Genomic DNA, 12,008 nt, shown 5'->3' with positions numbered 1-12,008 from the left:
GTGCCTTGTAATTAACTAAATTCTAGGCTATTCAGTTTTTTTTGCCCTCGTGATGGTCGTGGGTTGTGAAAAAAGCCTTCTTCTTAGGGGTACCGCTGGGGCCAGCCGGGCGTATGTCGTGGCTTCAGTGAGTACTTATGTTTGTCATGCTGCCTGTGTACTTTATAGCGGCACAACATATTTCTGCAAATTGCATGCGTCAAATTGTCTGTCTCTCTTAAAAAATATGAAGTGTCACCAAAATTTTAAACGGGGAATCAATCTCAATGAAAAATATTCGTCAAGTAACGTTTCTAAAATAATATAGACATACTAATAATTATATATTAATAAATCGGATGAACGATGCATCCCAAATTGTATCCGCTGCGCACTTCTTAATCAGGGCAATCGCATCGTGGAGGTTTCTGCAGACGCCCAAAAAGACTTACTTAAGAAAACTGTTGCATGATAATTTGTACCATTTTCAAGGGTGGGGGGCGTGCAGTAGATGCCCCCTTTATTTTTGTGCTTCTGCCGTTCAAACCGAGCAGCACTGAGTTTGTCATGGCACCTGACGCCAAATCTACTGCTTAGCTGCTACAGACAGAACTATCTTCAAATCACCACTAGGGGGTGTCAATGCTGCAGCTTCGTTCTATGGTTGATCTTTTTCAAAGACAGTTTTTTTTCTCTCTCTCCACATAATCAACTTAACTGATTAGCGTGCTTTCATAGTAATGGTTTTTAATCCGTGTTAATCTTCTGAACAATGACTAGTAAAGGTTCTATGAGGTTGTCCTACTTACTATGGATTTTAAGTTTTTTATCAAGGTGTTAAAACGTACCACAGTTGCCAGTCCTGTGTTTTATGTCTAGCAATTTGTACAGTTTCTTCAGTATAAACACATGCCATGATCTGTGAGAATCTCCTCCAGAACTCTGCATTTCCTCAAGATCTTTTTGTAATATTGCATCATGGCACTGCTCAGAACAACACAGATGGTGCATAACAACACAAGGGAGTACAAGACAACATGGTGCAGAAACAGTGCGATACAAAGCAGGACAAAACTGGATGATACGTGGTCAGTGGTGGATAAAGTGCAGTAACAGCTGTACAGTGCAGCTGCCGTGGAAATGACTGTTACAGGGGATGCAAAAGCTGCAGGTTTGAATTGTTTGGCGAATGAAGCTGTTCATGAATCTGCTAGTCAGTGTTTGTGGATGGTGGTCAGAGTCCTGGATTATAGACTGAACCTTGTTACTGTGGCAGTTAAAGTACAGCTGGTCAATGGAGGGCAGTTCAGTGCGAATGATGTTCTTAACAGACTTCGCAATGTACTGCCTTCCTGTCATGTGGCTCCACCATACCATAGTACTACTGTAAGAACTAGGGATGTAACGATACATTCAACTCACCATTTGATACGATTCACGATTCTGAGTTCACGATACAATTTTCTCATTTTTTGCAGAATGAGCTGCAGACAAATATATTCAAAAATATTCTTATATTTATCTTTCTGAACTGTTGACACTGTTGTGAACAGTGCAACTGAATTTGAATAAAATACTGTTGAAAAAAATCCCAAATCAAAATAAGTAAATAAAAAAAAATAAATCAAATAAATAAGCTAAGGTTTGCATGTGCAGGTTTTTAGCGTGCTTTGCCCTTTTAATAATCTTCACTCAGCTCACGGTGGTGCCAGTGGACCTGTTTGTGTATGTTATCAGTCTATTACAATGTTTGCATGCAGTTTATGTCTTGTCTGTGCTTTTCTCGCTGTTTCCTCCTCGTTTGTGATTACCGGAAAGCTAATATGCTGCCACACCGCCAATTGAAGATCGGGCGGTGCGTCCATCCATCCATTTTCTGAAACCACTTAATCCCAACTGGGATCGCGGGGGAGACCGGAGCCTATCCCGGGAACAAGGGGCGCAGACAGGAACCAAGCCCAGGCAGTCACCTACACACCGCAGGTCGCACACACTCACACAACTACAGGGCCAATTTAGACTCACCAGTCAACCTATCCTGCATGCTTTTGGACCGTGGGAGGAACCTGGAGTCCCCGGCGAAAACGGGGAGAGCATGCGAACTCCACACAGAAAGGGCCCTGGACCGAAGCCAGCACTAACCACTGTGCCGTCCTCAGTTTCAAATTCATTCATCATCTCGCGTTCGCTCAAAACCAAAAACTGACGTACGATGTCGACGTGATACGCAGTGACATCTGACGTCAAACTCACATTGTGAAATCAAATGTAATATTACACCAGTTTTTCTGTTAAAGTACTGTGAAGTACTCCTACAATAGTGATTCATTTTCCACATCAGCCGGTTTAAATCTTCATGCATTTGCACCGATTTTTAACTGATTTGTGATTCATCATTACATGCCAGGGCCAGCAGCTCTGCATGGCTCGACCCTCATAAACATTCTCCACACATGCTGTTCAGGCAGTGGCCACAGAAATTCCCCCAGTGAACTTTATGCTTTCTGTCGGAGAGTATGCTGTGTTCTGGCCTTAAACCCTGCATACTACTTTGCAGACTTTGATCCTCTTAACAACAATTGGCATTTCTGGTGGCTGAATATCCATCCATCCGTCATCCAACTGCATGCTTAAAAGCTGTGAATAATAGTAATAATTCTTAAAATTGCAACTATCTAGAATTTCAGCCTAGTTACTCAGCTAAATTACTATTTAAACCTAGAATAATTTCTATAAGGGGCGGCATGGTGGTGCAGTGGTTAGCACTGTCGCCTCACACCTCTGGGACCCGGGTTCGTGTCTCCGCCTGGGTCACATGTGTGTGGAGTTTGCATGTTCTCCCCATGTCGTTGTGGGGTTTCCTCTGGGTACTCCGGTTTCCCCCCACAGTCCAAAAACATGCTGGGGCTAATTGGAGTTGCTGAATTGCCCGTAGGTGTGTGTGTGTGAGTGGATGGTGTGTGAGTGTGCCCTGCGATGGGCTGGCCCCCCATCCTGGGTTGTTCCCTGCCTCGTGCCCATTGATTCTGGGATAGGCTCCGGACCCCCCGCGACCCAATAGGATAAGCGGTTTGGAAAATGGATGGATGGATAATTTCTATATGTGTGATAGAATCAAAAAATATTTTGTTTTACATATAAATCTTCACAAGGTGTATTACACATGGTATTCCCCAGACACCGCCACCCCAACAGATGCTTTGTTTGTTAAGACAATAGCTCAGAAAGTGGTTGATCGATCTTTTGCAGCTTTTACCAAGGTTTGTACAAGCCAAAATTAAATTTTGAAACGGATCCCTGCCACACCCTGCCCTCCTGAACCTCCCGTTTCCTCCCTAGTGTGGTATAACGTGCCATGCCTGTTCCGCGTTTGTTTTACCTCTCCTTCCTGCCCTTGTGTTACTCATTTCAGGTGCCTCTAGTTTGCTCCCTGCTTAGCCTTGTATAAATGTGCTTCTCAGTCCTGCCTTTAATGTTGCTGCTGCTGTTTGCCTGTGTGTTCTTCCCTGCTTATGATTCCCCCGTGATCCAGTTGTGATCCAGTTGTCTTCATATCATGTATTCACATTCCTCAGCTGAGAGTGAACAAAGTTCTGTGGAAAGTATCTGACTACAGATAGACTTTCACCCAGTTCTCTGCGGGAGCTCTGATTACAGAGTGACTCCCCGACTACTTCTGAAGCCCTTCCTTAAGTATCCAGACCAGGTGATGGCATGTTTCTGAAGACTGACTAATTTCGGTCAATGGTTAATTTTAGGGGCATTGCTGACCTTGGTTCTCAAGTCCCCAGCCAATCAGATCACTTTAGGGGGTGGTTGTAATTCCCTTGTTCTACCATGAGAGAATCTCTCTCAGTTTGGTGGGTTGAGCCGAAGTTTCTGTATTTCTCTTAGGAAAAGCTATACTGCCTTAAATCTGAGAGTATAATACTCCTCGTCTCATGCCTATTCAAACGAGACCAAACATGCGTGTATTTGTCCCTAACATCTATGTGTGCTGAGTTATCCTGTTTATAGTGGAAAAGGTGTCTGTGTCTGGAGGCTGACAGCTGTTGTTGCTGTGGATTGATTGTGGAACTCTGGTCACTCCGGGGGTGAAAGGTCTTGCTTTTTCTGTGCTGCTCCAGTTATTCCTATCCAGTCTCTCAGGAGCCGGCAGGCCTTTGCCTTCCTTAAAAGGGGTGGTTTGACGAGTTGAGTCCAGTCTTGCCTGGGCCAGCGGAGCTCTGAAATAGACTGATGCAGGCTGATCAGAGTTGGGGCCTGCAGGACCTATAAGTTTTATGTCCTTACAGAATGTAAGTGGCATCATACTAAACTAGTGGTGTTCGAACTAGCATGGAAAGAGGCTATGGGTAGCTACAAAAAGGCTCTTAGTGCCGCCAAATCATCTAGTATCTATCAGAACTAATTGAAATAAACAAAAATAATCCTAGATTCCTATTTACTATGGTGTCCAAGCTGACTAATAACCAGACCACTGGTTATTTTCCAGTGACGACTTTATGAAACTTTTTGACCAAAAATATGCTCAATTAAACAGAACATTTTGAATATTGAATATTGGTTAACCAGTCAGAACTGATGTACTTAATTTTATCTTCAAATTCATCTACTTGTATGCTAGACCCTGTTCCATCAAAATTATTCAGCGATGCTCCCAGCATTGATTGAACCGCTACTAGCAATAGTTAAACTAAAACATATAATCATATTACCCCAATTTTATCTTCACTGCACTGGCTGCCAGTTAGATTTCGTGTTGACTACAAAACACTGCTCTTAACCTATAAAGCTGTAAATGGTCTTGCACCGCAGTATGTGAGTGACCTCATTTGCGTTCCGAATCATACACTTAGATGACGAGATGGAGGTATTCTATCCGTACCCAGAATAAAGAACATTACCTTTGGGGGAAGAGCATTTGCTCATAAAGCACCACAGCTATGGAATAAACTTCCTATTAGTGTTCGGAACTCAGACACAATCTCTGCTTTTAAGTCAAGGCTTAAGATGTACCTCTTTCGCCAGTCTTTTGGATAGTTAAATCTTCTTTTCTAAGGTGAATGGGAAATCTGGAGGTTCATAGTTATTTGAGATTGAAGGGGAAAGGGGGGATTGGTGCTGTCGTCCTGCCACTCTCGCCGATCACTTAAGCTGTGGATGGGAGGTGGCTTGACGCCAAAACCTCTGTAAACCCTCATGCCTGTGCTTCCTTCCAGGTCACTCTTTTAGGCAGGCTGTCATAGTTGCTTTAGTCCTGCCGGTTAGGTGTAGGGCAATAACTCTTCTCCATCTTCTCTTTTTCGAGCTGATACCGAGCCGACTACACCGTGTGAACCCGCACCTGGACTCCTGGATATAACTACATGAAACCAACTGGGACTTTATAACTATATGAACTCTAATGAATGTCAATGTAAATGCAGTTTCATGCTCCTTGGTCGCCCAGAGGAGGATGGGGTCCCCTTCTGAGTCTAGGTTCCACTCAAGGTTTCTTCCTGCTAGAGGGAGTTTCCTTGCCACTGTCGCCTCAGGCTTGCTTGGTGGGGTTCTGGCCGGTTAAATGTAAAGTGCTTTGTGACAATGCATGTCGTTAAAAGCGCTATATAAATAAAATTGAATTGAATTGAAGTGCTTCCTCAGATTCATTTTTAAATGTTCTCCAGCTAATTTCCACTATGGCCACGAGTTCTAGTATTTTAAATTAATATTGAAATGGTCATTTGGCTGAACAGCATCCCGACCTGTTAGAATCTTATATACCTGGATCATGTCCCCCCATAGTCTCCTTTGCTTGAGGCTAAACAGATTCAGCTCAGCGAACCTCTCCTCATAAGACATTCCTCTAAGTGCAGGAATCATTCTAGTCATCCTACGTTGCACCTTTTCCAAGGCAGCAATGTCCTTCTGAAGGTATGGTGACCAAACCTGCACACAGTATTCTAGGTGGGATCTTACCAAGGAATTATATAATCGTAGCATCACTTCTCTTGACTTACATCTCTAGGTGTGTGGAGTTTAATCCAACATCCTTTTGCCTTTTTTTAATGCTTCCCCACACTGGCAAGAGTGGGACATGGAAGTATCAACATACACACCGAGATCTTTCTCGTAATCAGCTACCTTTATTTCAGTGGAACCCATAAAATATCTGTACTTTACTATATTTACTATATTTCTGCTCCCTGCATGGATTACCTTATATTTATCTATGTTAAATTTCATCTGCCACGTATGAGCCCAGTCGCTAATTAAATCCAGATCCTGTTGTAGCCTCTCTGGACATGAGACATGATCTAACATCAATCAGAAGATACCACACCAGCAGATAATGATTTCTGGAATAGTAAAGTTAAAGGTTGGCTAATAATACCCCTCATCTCTTTTAAAACTATAGATAAGATGCCATCAGGGCCTTGCGATTTATTTATTTTGAGCTTAGCTAGGCTTTGTACCACATCAGCCTCAGTTATACATATATTGGTCATAGACATCGTTGTATTTGTACTAAATGGTGGTAAGCTATTCTACTGTGAACAGCCATTGTAAAATAATCATTAAACTCATTTATATCAATTTCATTTTCAATTATAAGGCCCTTACTATCCTGCAAATGAGTGATTTTCAGCTTTTAGAGCTCTTTCGGAGTTAAAATATTGGAAGAAACTTTTAACTTCCTTATAACTGTTATTAACTAAACCTGTAGACTTAGATACTCCTGCTTTATTTTGAAATCATTAGTTAATTTCCATTTGTGGAAGAAAGCCCTTTTGCTCCTGACTTTATTCTTAATTTTCGTAGTAAACCACCTGTGACATCGCGTGCTGGACGAACAGGCAGGAAGCGAGGAATCAAGGATCCGGGAAACGGAGAGTCGGGAATGAGGGTTTATTGATGAAAACAGGTACCAACAGCGAGAGATTTCAATGACAGGACTGGGGAAACAGACTTGAATGTGGACTAAATACACAGGACTACTCAAACTGACAGAAAACAGCTGGTTACAATCGGGGCAGCACACATGGTTAATGAGGGGGCGTGGCACACACGAGGATCGTACAAGCAGGTCATGACACCAGCTTGGTTGCAGTTTCCTAGATTTAGTTTTTCTGGAAACGGGTATGAAGTTCTTTTGCACTTGCAACAATGTGCTTTTAAAAAATTCCCATGCCTCTTCCACAGTATTGCTATTTAACTCCATCCGATTTACAGTTTCTAGTTTCAGTCTCATACCATTGAATTACCCTTCCTAACATTGTATACTTTTGTTTTGGACTTGGTTGAAGACTCAGGCAGCAGGAGTTGCCCCAACGTTGGTATGTCCTTATCCATAAGGGGGAGTAAACGTTCTGGTTTCCCGACCTTATAGATGAAGGAGTTGGGGGATGTTGCCAGTGACCTGCCGGATTCCAGGCAGAACAGGCCTCGCTATGCCACAGCCCTTCAGAGACTGGGCCTTCCGTGCAGAACCTCTGCATCCAAATTAGACCAGTTGTTTAACAAAACCCTAAAATGGGGTTATTTTTGACATGGAACGGGACTTTGATTCAACAACCCATTACTTAGTTGCGGCAAGTACCCAATATCAAGTATAGCTGCAAAGAATCTGCCAGAGATTTTCAGAGAAGTTCCCCAGATGCATGGACTGGACTAAGGTGCGTCAGATTAAACAGGAGCCTGGTAAATTCTGTGAGCCCCACGCCAAGTGACTGATGGAAACATACTCCAGCTACAGTGAGATGGACCCTCCAGCGGACCGAGAGTGGGATTCCCTCTGGGAGCGACAACTCGTGCAGTTGCTGGTGGATGAGCTGCAAACAGACATCAAGAAGGACTTCCAACCTCACAATCATTTACCAAACCACTTCAGGTAACTTGTAAAGATGTAGGTATTGGAGTATTCACACATTCATTTGCAGTGTCCACCTCCTGTCCGGTAAATTTGGCAGGACAAAATTTGAATAACCTATAGGCCAGACTCATGAATGCGGCTGAACGAGTAAAGGTAGAACAGGTGGCCAATCCTGTTATACAGTCCTAGTAGATTGAGAACCACCTGATTGCAACTGTAGTTGGAATCAAGGGCTGAGCAGCATGGTGGCCTGGGGGACAATTATGAAAACACAGACCCACTGATATCCTTAAAACCCACAATCAAAAGAGGAGTCAGGATGGCCAGTGACATGTGCTGGCTAAATGGGGACAACAAAGAGAGAACAGAACAAGGCAGGGAGGGATTCTGACACAGGTGCCATGCTACTTTGTTTAAATATGCTGTAATGTTTTAGTGCAAGCCTTAGACAATGGAATCTCTGAATGACGCCGCAGTCTGGCTCTTTCTGAAGGTCCTATACTGTAACCGTCCTGAGAAGTTGTTTGCATGCACTTGCTGCCTTGACACTTGTTGATGTGCGTGTGCCCTGCTCGAGCAGTAAAGGGGAGATCACATGCAGAGCTGATTTTCTGTAGTTCCTTAGAATAAAAATAGAATATTCTCTTCAAATAGGAACACATGCTGCGTTTGATTATTTCACTCCAACTCGGACAAAAACGTCACGAAAAACATCACTTCCCATTAGAAACGCCTCTTTTATGACGTTAATGTCTGACAGAATCTTCTTGTCCGAGTTGCCCCTGTGACGTAATTTCAACATGGCGGCTTACACACTCAACATTAATTCTATTTTACAAATCCTTAAAAATGTTTATTTTGTTAAATTTATTATTATCCCATCCATCCATTTTCCAAACTGCTTATCCTACTGGGTCACGGGGGGTCCGGAGCCTATCCCGGAAGCAATGGGCATGAGGCTGGGAACAACCCAGGATGGGGGGCCAGCCCATCGCAGGGCACACTCACACACACCATGCACTCTCACATGCATTCCTACGGGCAATTTAGCAAGTCCAATTAGCCTCAGCATGTTTTTGGACTGTGGGGGGGAACCGGAGTACCCGGAGGAAACCCCACGACGACATGGGGAGAACATGCAAACTCCACACACATGTGACCCAGGCGGAGATTTGAACCTGGGTCCCAGAGGTGTGAGGCAACAGTGCTAACCAGTGCACGACCATACCGCCCATTTATTATTATTATTATTTATAATTATTAGTAATTATTAATGTAATTGCACGTGTTCGATTTAGAGAATACCATATTGTGACCGTAAACAGTATCCTAACATGCAATATCAGATTTTTACCAGACTTGTTAGTGTTTTTGGTTTGTTTGTAGTTTGTTTGCCTCTCGAAAAAAGAATATCGCTATGAATGTACTAAAATACTTTATAAAGCTTTTAATGTGGTTTGACTAGTTCCTGTTTCTTGTTTATTTGTCTGAAATAATAATCTTACTCCATAACTGCTAAAATATAAAGCAACAACACAGCAGCGTATTCATGGAGGCAGCCATGTTTGTTCCGAGTTGTGCTAGCTTGAACGGGAGATTGTTGGATGTGATGTCACCCAATTTGGAATTTCCAAGTTCCGAGAGAAAAACGAACGCACCACAAGACTCTGGCTGGAAATTTCTACAATAGAGCCATTTAGTTATTTCTAGAAAAATATTTAGAGCCAATGACCTGATGTCATTGTAACACAGGTCACTGTCCGTGGTGCTGAATTCTCTACTTGATGGGCTGGTGCTGAATGAATATGACAGCTGGCCAACATGTCTGTGTGCTTCCACTGACTGGCACCCAGACATATAATGACTTTTAACAATGAGGAGGGAAACGTCCAGACAGGAAATTAGTCAACAGTAATTAGTAATCACATATAGTTCTCATTTATCATGATGTAAAATTCAAAAACCTTTTTTTTATTATTAAGGGATAAATGTAATTGAGTTTTAATGTATCCTTTCCGCTCTTAAAATCGCAAATTATTTCTGACTATTAATCTGCACATTTTAATAATTTCATTAATATTACCTAATTGGTTTGTCTTTTTTATTAAATTTTAAAACTAGCTGTACAATTGTTGATGTTGTTGCTGTTCTGAATGTCATTGGCCTGTTGCCTTACGTCTGTCTAAACATGAGTGAGGGGATGGATGCACTATTCTATGGGGGCCTCTGTAGAGAATAAATGATCCTAATTTTATATTGAGAGAGATGGTTAATTCCTTTTTAATCCATACTGCGTTCAGAGCCCCTGTTCTGCCGTTGATCACTGCTGCATATCATCCCCAAACCAATGGCCTGGATGAGAAAACGAATGATGACATAAAATGGTAAGTCTGTTTTTGAGGTTGTTTTAGAACTGTGTGAGACAGGCTCTATTCTTTTAACATTACATCAGGAATTACTGATATTATTGACAATCAATCCCTTAATATACAGTATCTCACAAAAGTGAGTACACCCCACACATTTTTGTAAATATTTTATTATATCTTTTCAAGGGACAACGTTAAAGATATGAAACTCTGATAGAATGTAAAGTAATCAGTGTACAGCTTGTATAATGGTGTAAATTTGATGTCCCCTCAAAATAACTCAACACACAGCCATTAATGTCTGAACTGCTGGCAACAAAAGTGAGATTAAAAATGATTTGTGGCAAGATCGGATCATGTGTGTTGAAGAGTTTCTTATGACTGACAAGTAGTTATTTAAAAACATATCTTGAAACAGCAAATTACATTGTTCTTAATGCTTTTAGAAAATGACTCTTTATAATGATCTGTGAATAATAATAATTTGCTATGAATGTTTTTCCACTTCAGCTTTCCACAATTATTCTTCCCGATGAGAAAAGCTACGGCACGTTTTTTGATGAAAAAAATAAAGTAGTTGAGACAATAAGCAACAACAGCTGAAAACATCTCCTAGTAACAGGAAAAACAGAAGCAGGCATGTGGTAAACGAATACAAAAGAGGTACCAAAACACAGTTTATCATGTTGGAGATGAGGCGCTTCTGTTCAACATGAGGAAGCGGGGACGGAAAGGAGGAAGAACGGAACCGGATTTTACCGGACCTTATGTCATCCAGGCAATATGTGGCAAGCTGGTTACACTGTCTAATTCTGAAGGGGCAACTTTAAAGAACAAATACAATGTAAACCACATACAGAAGGAGCCAAACTGATGTCCCAAGTCAGGAATCACACAAGGTGCCAGAAGAGTATAAGACCAGTAAACCTCCCTCTAGCGCAGAGCTTCTGACAATCGAGAAGGATGCTGACAGTTGAAAAAAAACTCATGTCTGTGTGTTATGAAAGAATATCAATAAATGTTTCCGAAAGGGGATGACTCATTTGGTAATTATTTACGGCTTATGTTATGGCTGCCAATTTACAGTCTTTACTGAAGTCTGACTTCTTTTGAGTCACCTTTAATATAGATTGGACACTCTCTATGCAATGTGCAATACTTACATAGATGGTAAATGTTTACCTGCTTGCACAGATGGATGATTAGGTAATTAGTGTAAGTGTGTGTGTGTGTTCAATCGCATGTATGTCCAAGGTCCATAGTAAATAATATACACTGATCAAGAGATGCCCGAAAGTGGATAAAAGAGGACATTAGTGGGTGCATCACTTAGTGTAACGCGTGCAGGAAAATGAGCAGGACTGCAAGCCATATAATGACCCTTGTCTAGCTCTTAATACAGTATGCATACAGTGATGTATCTACAATGGACAGCTACTATGAGCAGATAGCACAGTACAGGTGCTTATAAGATCTGTATGCTATTTCCATCCATCCATCCATTGTCCAAACCGCTTATCCTACTGGGTCGTGGGGGGTCTGGAGCCTATCCCGGAAGCAATGGGCACGAGGCAGGGAACAACCCAGGATGGGGAGCCAGCCCATCACAGGGCACACTCACACACTATTCACTCATACATGCATACCTACGGGCAATTTAGTAACTCCAGTTAGCCTCAGCATCCATCCATCCATCCATTGTCCAAACCGCTTATCCTACTGGGTCACAGGGGGTCCGGAGTCTATCCCGGAATCAATGGGCACGAGGCAGGGAAGAACCCAGGATGGGGGGCCAGCCCATCACA

This window comes from Brienomyrus brachyistius, unplaced genomic scaffold (genome assembly GCF_023856365.1).
Source record: "Brienomyrus brachyistius isolate T26 unplaced genomic scaffold, BBRACH_0.4 scaffold578, whole genome shotgun sequence".
Taxonomy (NCBI): domain Eukaryota; kingdom Metazoa; phylum Chordata; class Actinopteri; order Osteoglossiformes; family Mormyridae; genus Brienomyrus; species Brienomyrus brachyistius.
The sequence above is the reverse complement of the archived record's forward strand: the minus strand, read 5'-3'. Positions refer to the sequence as shown.